This window comes from Monodelphis domestica, chromosome 1, assembly GCF_027887165.1.
Source record: "Monodelphis domestica isolate mMonDom1 chromosome 1, mMonDom1.pri, whole genome shotgun sequence".
NCBI lineage: Eukaryota > Metazoa > Chordata > Mammalia > Didelphimorphia > Didelphidae > Monodelphis > Monodelphis domestica.
Window position 1 is genome coordinate 319,155,814 of NC_077227.1, and position 7,624 is coordinate 319,163,437.

Consider the following 7,624-nt stretch of genomic DNA (forward strand, 5'->3'; position numbering starts at 1 on the left):
AAAGAACACTTTTCTGAATGTTACCATCAACATCCATTGCTATAATTCATAGATATAATTATGCTTCTGTCTTCCTTTCTTTCTCCTTTACCTTCCATCTTGGAACCAATACTGTGTTTTGGTTCCAAGGCAGCAGAGTGGTAAGGGTTAGGCAATGGGGGTCAAGTGACTTGCCCAGGGTCACACAGCTAGGAAGTGTCTGAGGCCAGATTTGAACCTAGGACCTCCCGTCTCTAGGCCTGACTCTCAATCCACTGAGCTACCCAGCTGTCCCCAGTTTCTGTCTTTCTTGTAAAGTTTTAACAAATTTGCCTATTGCTTTCTGAATAAAATAATACAGTCATGTTTCTTAGAGAGACAACAAAAGTAAAGCCAGACTTGGGGAAATAAGGACCTTTCTTTTTCTTTTGAAAAATGTATTTAATTAGCCAATTTAGAGCATTATTCCTTGGTTACAAGAATCATATTCCCCCCACCCTCCATAGCCAAGGCACAATTCCACTGGGTATTACATGTATCTCTGATCAGAACCTATTTCCATGTTGTTGATGTTTGCACTAGGGTGATTGTTTAGAGTCTACATCCCCAATCATATTGCCCTCAACCCATGTGATCAAGCAGTTGTTTTTCTTCTGTTCCTACTCCCACAGTTCTTCCTCTGGATGTGGATAGTGTTCTTTCTCATAAGTCCCTCAGAATTGTCCTGGATCATTGCATTGCTGCTAGTAGTAAAGTCCATTACATTAAATTGCACCACAGTGTATCAGTCTCTGTTTACAATGTTTTCCTGGTTCTGCTCCTCTCACTCTGCATCAATTCCTGGAGGTTGTTCTAGTCCCCATGGAATTCCTCCAGTTCATTATTCCTTTGAGCACAATAGGATTCCATCACCAACATATACCACAATTAGTTCAGCCATTTCCCAATTGAAGGTCATCATCTCATTTTCCAACTTTTGGCCACCACAAAGAGTGCAGCTATGAATATTCTTGTACAAGTCTTTTTCCTTATTATCTCTTTGGGGTACAAACCCAGCAGTGCTATGGCTGGATCAAAGGACAGACAGTGAAATAAGGACCTTTCAAGATATGACCTAGGTATTTTAACAAGCAATAATGACAGAGGGATGCATAATTTTATAATTTCATAACTAGTCTTTACATGCTCTATAAAGTGCTATGGAATCAAACCCATGGAAACTACCTGTAAGCCAGAATTGGGAGGAAACATAAAGAGGGGAGAATTAAAAAAAAAAAAGAGAGAGAGAAATGAGGAAGACAATAAGGGACTGGGTAACTTTTGTTTCACATTTTTCTTCTTGGAATTTTAAATATGCAGATTCGGCATCACCTCTGTAGAGTGATCAGGATGAAATCTTGCCTGGAAGACGGTGCCCATTAATAAATGGAAAGCCATGCTTTTATTGGATAGTTGTTGTCAATCCTTTGTTCAAAGGAGACCGAAGATGAGATGTGTGTCTAGATTGGATTTAAGGGAGGCAGAGTTACACAGTCGTCTCACTCTCTCTTCTAGGAGACAAAAGTCTGGATGACTGATGATGGTCTAGGATGTGATGGAAGACCGAGCTTCTCTGAGGTCTGATCAAACTCAAGATGCGTCGCGGCGCCCGTTTCAGTTACCTTCATAGTTGTTGGAACATATTATTCTCGTCCTCCCATTCTGCTGGGGGTGGAAATCTTCACATGCATGGAGAATGACTGGTTTGAGGCCTATCAGTTGCCCTCAACCTGGTTTAGCCTGTCTGCTGAGGCAGTTTTACTAGGGCATGGACACTGTGCATGCTACAGCTTCTTGGAGTCATAGGTAAGAATTGGGCAAAAGATACCAAAGATGGATGAGCAGACCTGAAAAATTAGACGATGGGAAGTCCCTTTAAGGACTATTAAAGCATGCGGTGTGAAAAGTTATTAAAATCCCATTACAGTTTCATTTTTTGGGAGAATATATAGAAAAGCCAGTCCAAGGGTCACAGAGAACCTTCAGGTCACAGATTTCTCATTCCTGGGCTACATAATGGCACTTTACTATAAAGTCAGCCTTTCTGAATCAAGGCACCCTGAGGGAGATACAGGAAGCAGCATGTGCCAGGCAAGTTGAACCATTATCACTACCCTGACCATCATGCTCCTTCAGACCCTGAACCCAAGAATAGGAATATTTCCCACCTTGTGCCTGTAACCAGCTTCCTAGGAAGCAACTCACAGGTGTTACAGTGACAGCTAAGGAAGACCCAGAAAAGAAACTTTTTGTCACTAAAATTCTTGGCATTAACAAATGGTTTGACATCAAAACAGGTGGATTTTATCAGTGGAAATGGTATCAAAGAGGCATCACCACCTGCTTGGTTGCTTCATCCAAAGGACACAGATCCTGCCTGATTGCAGTTGAAACCTTCCATATGTTGTCTCCCCCATTAGAATGAGCTCTTTGAGAACAGGGATTGTCCTACTTGAATTTCCAAGGCTTTGCACATAGTAAGTGCTTTATTCATTTATTCTTTCACTTCAGGTACAGTACAAAGAGAACTAGAGGTTTGAAGGGGACTTGGGGATCAGCTAATCCAATCTCTCCTAGTAGTGAGGTAGGGACTGTTATCCTCCAGTATCAAACACAGCAACTAGTAGGTCCATAAGACACTTGCTATATAGAATTAATAAAATATTAGATTTTGCAACAATGCCCATTTCTGAAGGCCCTTCAAATATTTGAAGTGAATCATATCTACTTAATGTTCTCTTCTCTAGATAATGCTTTCTTCTTTAAAAATAATCCTTATTTTTGCTTAACAAGAGGGCAGTAAGGGGTAGGCAATAGGGGTTAACTGACTTAACTATGGTCTCACACAGCTGGAAAGTGTCTGAGGCCACATTTGAACCCAGGACCTCGTGGTCTGGTTCTCTAGCCTCTGAACCACCTCGCTGCCCCAGATAATACCTTCTTAATTCAGCTGATCCTTATTTCTTGGCTTTTTCTTATCTTGGTTGCCCCTCCACTAGGTGATACTTGCCAACATCCCTTTTATAATTTAACACACAGCACAGGGTTATATAAAATAGGTGCTTAATGTCGTACCGCTTCTGGGGTCAGGCCTCCAACTTATACCCATAGGTTGGTAGTCTAGAGCAATGTCTATGACCCGAGGTCTAGGCATGCTTCCATCAACAGTCAATAGATTTTATGGCTTCTAAGTCTTTGAGTCCATTGCCAGTATTCTTGTTTAGTGAAAGGAGTTACACTCTTTGAAGCGCTTCCTTTCTCAGGGGACATCTTTCTGTATCTTTGTCCTTGTTTTTTTCCCCCATTCCAGGCATGAAGCATTCCTTATCTCCTGTTGATCCTGTCCCTTCAATGACATGGTCAAAGAGAAAGGAAGAGATAGAGAACCCCTTCATTCCCAGCTCATGAGAGATTCCCTTTCAAGGGCCCAATTTCTCCTCTTCTGGGTGTCATTTCCAGAACTGATAAAACTCCAAACTGAAACTCTTCCATCAATGGACTGGTCACCCTTAAAACTGATTTGCCACTGTTTTTTATATTAACCCAGAGACATATCCGATTCTCTGGGCCAATCACAATATACCCTATGTGGCGTCAGCTTCTTTTCATCCCACGGACAAAGCCCTATAATCCTCTGGAATTAAGGATTTATTCCTACATTGTAGGGATACAAGGAAATTCCTAAAACCTACCTTAAGATTATATTTCTTACCTGACAAAGGGATCAAAGTTTAAGAGAATTTTTTTTATACATTGAAACCTAATCATGTCCATCTACTGATTAATTACCATGACTGAAGAGTCTAGGCCTTTGTGAGTGATTACTTTGGGGTAGAAGGTGGATCTACTTCCTACTCTACATTAAAGTTTGTTGCACTGAATTTGATCCAGACAATCTAGGAGAGAGGCAAAGCAGGCAGAACTTAAGAGATGAAATTCAGATAGTGACTTGCTGAATCAGTCTCAGGAACACACTTGGGATACAGTTTTAGAGATGCTCTGTCAGATTTTGGCTACCTATTCCAAGAACTCAATAGATATATTTATATAATTTGTTGTCATTGCCAGGCATGTATTAGCTGGCTGGATCCCAGCAAGGATTCACAAATTACTTGTGTCTTCAACTTCTCCCATTCCTAATCAACACCTTTATTCCTTGGATTATAAACATTCTCCTTAGAGAGACTAGATGCTCTCTTCTAGGAAAAAGCTTGTTATTTACTTCAAGTGTACATAGTTCTTATCTTTTTCTTTCTCTCTGTCACATTATACAACTTTTAAATCTCTTGACAGACGTGAGGATACAGATCCTTTTTTCGGCCTTCATTTTTACCTTATATTTGGACATGTATATTTCTGCTCCCTGTTTCAAGATAACTATGATAAAACTAAGTTATATTTTTTCACTAAAATTCAGATATCACTTTTATAATTAAGTAATGACATAGACAAGCTATCTTGTACATAATAGGAACTATAATGAATACTTGTGAAATTGGATAAAAGTTTAAGATTGGGTTCTGTTCTGTAGTAAAACACAAATGGCCTTCTCCTTGTAGTATTTAGAGTTGCAGCACCATCAAGTGGTCATTATTGTTAGTTCTCTACCTTTCATCTCTCATAAAGAAAACTTTTTTTTTTCTTTTAAAACCCTTACCTCCCATCTTGGAGTCAATACTGTGTTTTGGCTCCAAGGCAGAAGAGTGGTAAGGGCTAGGCAATGGGGGTCAAGTGACTTGCCCAGGGTCACACAGCTGGGAAGTGTCTGAGGCCACATTTGAACCTAGGACCTCCCGTCTCTAGGCCTGGCTCTCAATCCACTGAGCTACCCAGCTGCCCCCAAGAAAACCTATCTTTAAAGAATAGGATCATAAGATTTATAAGATTTATTGACATTTAGTCTAACACTTTAATATTATGGATGAGGAAGCTGAGGCCCAGGGAGTTGTGATTTGTTTAAGCACATGAGCATGTACCGCCCCCCACGGTGGTAGAGCTAGGATTTAAAATCAGGTTCTTTAACTCCAAATTCAGTCTTTTCTCTTCCAGCACCACGACTGTCTTGAATTTTGGCCAGTTATACAGAATTGGAAGAGATTTTAGAATATAATAGTTTTAAAGGTTTAGGAACAATTAGAAAAGTAAGGGATTAGGCAAGATTTTCTAGTCCATTTCTTTCCAAAAAAAGTAACCCTTGGGGGCTCAGTGGATTGAGAGACAGGAGGTCCTAGGTTCAAATCTGGCCTCAGACACTTCCCAGCTGTGTGACCCTGGGCAAGTCAGTTAATCCCTATTGCCTAGCCTTTACCACTCTTCTGCCTTGGAGCCAAATCACAGTATTGATTCCAAGATGGAAGCTAAGGGTTTAAAAATTAAAAAAAAAAAAAAAGACTTGATGATCTAGCCTTCAATCCTAAGGTCCCTCTATCACTTTGTCAAGTCTAATGAAATGGACAGCACTGAGGATGTTTTTTCAATAACTATTTTGGAATTCCTTAAAATAGGCTCAATATTAGTTACTTAGGGATGTTTACTTAAGGGATGCCTTAAAAAAGTTCAGGGTCCCTCCTGTTTCAGCAGGTTCTTACGGCATCTGAAAATGTTTTGTTTTTTTTTTAAACCCGTACCTTCCGTCTTGGAGTCAACACTGTGTATTGGCTTCAAGGCAGAAGAGTGGTAAGGGCTAGGCAATGGGGGTCAAGTGACTTGCCCAGGGTCACACAGCTGGGAAGTGTCCAAGGCCACATTTGAACCCAGGACCTTGTCTCTAGGGCTGGCTCTCAATCCACTGAGCTACCCCGCTGCCCCTCTGAAAATGTTTTGAGAGCCATGTGGCCACAAATGATATTGCCAGAAGGAATCTGGAATGAATTGTTAAGGATTATGAAGTCTTGGGCAAGAAACTGAACAACATAGGGCCCAAGGAGGTACTTTTATCACTGCTACTAATTTAAGGCAAGGGCTTCAGAATGACAGATCTGGAAAGTAAACAGTAAAGAATATGACAGAACTAGAAAATAGATGGCAAATTACAGAGAGGCAATTGAAGTTTGGTATGAAACACTTTGCTACTTGAAATTCTAATGAAGAATCGCCTTTTAAAGAAAGGAGTCCTGATAGCCATTTAGTTTCCCTTTAAACACTTCTATGAAAGGCTCTTGTTGCTTTAAAAGAATAATCTATTCTACTCCAGAGTACTGGGTAACTATTGATTAGCAATTTTTTCTTGTTTAGCTTAAATTTGCTCCCCAATAGACCCAACTTTGCCCTCTGGAGGTACACAATAAGACTATGCCTCCTTCCACATGGCAAACCTTACCTTTTCCCTTTCTCCCAAAGTACTCTGACTGTACAACTAAAATCATCTGATTTTTCATATGGATTATCCTATTCATTCTCATATGAACATGTTCCCTCTTAAAATGTGGCATCCAGATCATCCTGAAAATTTCCAGAAGGATCTACTTTGGTGCCAGACCTAATAAGATCAAATATTTTCATAAATGTACATAAAACAATGTCTGTTTTAAACCCTTTACTGACACCCATAAATTTCACATGTAGTACAGTGAAGAGTACAGAACTGGGAGTCAGAAGATCTGGGCGAGTCATTTCCCTTTTCTGACATTCACTTTCCCCATCTATAAAATAAGGAGGTTACGGGATATTGAAGGGTTTAACCACATTCCATTTTTTTGAGGTCTTATGTTTAGTGGGAATTTATTTAGCCCACAATGAATATAAACTCAAGAATCTTTACTTTCTTCCAACTTTTAAGAAAAATAGTGAACACAATGCAAGAGATCTTCCTATTCAGTGACATGTAGATTTGGTTATGGAATGGGTTTACACGTGAATGAATTTGAATAACTTTTCCAAAGCAACAAGCAGATAAATTTCCTCCCCCTGCCCCACCATGTTGGCATCAGGCTATAGTATATTTTTCCCTTAAGAAGAGTTACATTTACTGCACAAAGTAGTAGTAATGTTTTTAGTGGTTTTAAATTTATTAATTCTACAAATATTGTCAGCACTCCCTGCATCAGGCAATGTGATTGTGATATCCCATATTCATGAACCTTGGCAGCCAGTAGAGACCCAGGGCTAGTGCTAAGGATTTTCTTTTAGCTCCCAAATAACAATTCTTTCTTCCCTATCACTTGGTTTATTGTTGCTGGGATTGTAGATTTGCAAAAGACCGTGATGCAAGGCTTTTCACAAATGGCAATTATCTAATGTTAGGGTCTTCAAAGTTATAGTTTCCAGAAAAGGAACTTGCTTAGACTATATCAATCCCATACAAAAAAAACCCTAATACCAACATGACCCAAGCTCAAGGAAAATTGCTGGGACAATCATCACAGTAGTCATGCTTCTGAAAATGTATTGATCTTCACTTCCACATATTAAATAGGATCAATCATTTCTTAGAAAGAAGTGTTTTGTTTCTAAGAAATGACAAGTTGAAGACTGGAGACCATGCCACAAAGGATATGCTGAAGGAACCTGCAACATTTGGCCTACAGAAAACTTTAAGGGGTTGTAATAGCTGAAGTATATGAAGGACGGTCATGGGAAAGACCACCTAGATCTATTCTGCCTGGCC